The sequence below is a fragment of the Micromys minutus genome (assembly GCF_963924665.1).
Source record: "Micromys minutus genome assembly, chromosome: 25".
Lineage (NCBI taxonomy): Eukaryota > Metazoa > Chordata > Mammalia > Rodentia > Muridae > Micromys > Micromys minutus.
The window spans coordinates 31,876,448-31,878,768 of NC_137960.1; the positions used below are offsets into that span (position 1 = coordinate 31,876,448).

General features: G+C 48.5%; 1 pseudogene across 1 annotated transcript; it reads right to left on the reverse strand.

Moving 5' to 3' along the window:
* Positions 1-473: 473 nt before the first annotated feature.
* On the reverse strand, positions 474-2,088 carry LOC308436906 (primary cilium assembly protein FAM149B1-like; annotated as a pseudogene). Its single transcript has one exon. The product of its transcript is annotated as a primary cilium assembly protein FAM149B1-like (transcript).
* Between the last annotated feature and the right edge of the window lie 233 nt (positions 2,089-2,321).

A 2,321-nucleotide genomic window follows, 5' to 3' on the forward strand; every position in this document is an offset into this window, starting at 1 on the left:
AACATCTCAGATTGTTGGCAGCACTTTCTCCTAAAAAATACATTAAAACTGAGTACATTTCTTCAGAAATTAATATAAGCAGAAATATTCTGAACCCAGTGATCTGAATCATTTGTGTGTATGTAATCTCACTGAGTTGTACAAGAATCGAACAGGTGATTGGTTACAGCCAATGTGAGCAGTGATTTGGGATGGTTTTTCATTGTCAAGTCTTTGGGTATGATCTTTACTTTCCCATGGAATAGGTGTAAACTGAAAGAAGGCAATAACGGTACACAGGAACAGTTACCCATGCAGTCTTTGGAAGATACTTTGTAGTGTTTCTCAGACACTTGTTCCAAGATAACTCATGATGGACCAAGCTGCTGGTTGTAGGAGCTTTACATCATCTGGTGCCTGAGCGCTGGTGCATGAAAGCCTCTATGTGTTCCCCAAGTCTGCTGCAACCTTGCAGGTTCTCACTTGCCCTGTGGTCACTGTCTGGTTCTAGAGATGGGTCCACCTCTGCTTTGAGGTTTTGTAGACCCATGTGACTGAGGACCTGCAGACCCCCCTGCCAGGTCGGGCCTGATGCGGATACTCAGATGCACATGAGCTTCGGTACTGTGTGTCTGGTAAAAATGACTGAGTTGTGTTGTGTCTAGAGAAGACAGGCAAAAGGAGCCTCTCTTGGGGCCGCTGGTTAGGCTTGTCCACCACTTCACTTCGGGCTCTGCTGGAGTCACCGTGGGAATTTGTTTGCCTTTGCGGCGGGTGCTCTACTTCAGCTGTTCCAATAGGTGGCAGCAGATTGTTCCGAAGCAAGGTCATTGGTGAGGGAGAACAGTGTGTCTGCAGTCACTGGAACCCGGGTCCTCTGAGGATTTCTTCTGCAGGCCATGGTGTTCCAGCGCGTGAGTGGCCTGTGCTGATTGGATGAAGGGTACATGGTGGGGGATTGTGCCTCCTGGCAGACTGCGTTGTATATGACAAAGATGACACAGTAAGCTCCATGGCTCAGTTTGGCCAATTTTGATTTGAAAGGACGGAACTGGCCCCAGGCCTCAAAAGTAGCTTGTCATCAAGATCTAGGAACTTATCCATCAGGGAGAGATTCCTTGGTTGTAGAGGCATCCCATGAATCAAGAGGCCATTCACGTTTGGCTGATGACCACTTGCTTGAGAGAAACTCATCGGATTTGAAGTGATTGACAGCACCTTAGACCGCGCACTCGCGGTAAGACCAAAGGCTGCTGTTCGTTCAGCACATAGGGACTTCCTGAATATAGTCTCGTAATTTCACTGTTACTCTCATCATCAGAAGCAAATCCCTCCCAGCGACTACGTGTCAACTGCTCCATACAGCCCACTACGTTGCTCCACACGTTGTCAAACACATAAACAAGAACATCCTCTTTCATGCAGTAAAATGGTACAATGGGAGGGTACCCTAACTTCTGTTTCTCTGTAGCTGGTTCTGATTTGTTTCCATAAAATCCCTCTTCCATATCTGTGGTCAAAAGCTAGGTACTCCTCGATTATTCCTTCAGAAAAGATTATACAGTCTGCCTCCTCTCCTCCAACAGCAGGCGAGCCAGAGGCTTTGATGGTGAGAGATGAAGATGAAGATGTAACTTTTTTCCAAATATGGAAATTTTTTATACCAAATATGGTGGACTCTCTTTCTTGAGACAAGGTTGCTTCATGTGAAGGTGACGCAGCAGAAGGGGATCTAGGATACAATCCATAGCCTTCACTTGGAGTCATTATCTGCCTACCCAGAATCCTGAGGCGAGGAAAGCTGGATGCCCACTGCTGGCCCTCTTTCTGCGGGCTCTGTGTGTGCACGCTTGGCTTTTGTTCGTACAAAAGCTCATCGATGGCTGTGAACGTGGCCTGGACTTTCTCAGTGGCATTTTGGTCCAGTTCCATATCCCCAAGAGAAGTCGGAGCTGCCTTCTGTTGAGATCCCTGTGCCTGCGTAGCTAGGAAAAGCAGAACGCGAATTCCCAGTGTCAGTTGATGTAACAGGTGATTCTTGGGTGATGTCAGATTCACTTTGAGAACTTGTATCTTTCTCATGGCTGTTGTTGGTAGAGGAAGTGTCATCCAGCTGCTCTGGAAGGGGGTGGTGATTAAGTGCATGCTTTGTTACTCCTTTCAGCTCCACACTCTGTGGCACTGCCTTCCGAGTGTATCTGGGGATCAACCTCCTTTAGCTCCTCTGAGGCCAGGGCAGGCAAGCCAGGGCACGGGCCTCCCGCCGGCTCCAGCCCGGCCCCCTCTTGCCATCTACCGGCCTTCTCGCCCGGTCTCTCCCCATCTCTGTCCATCGCTTAGAT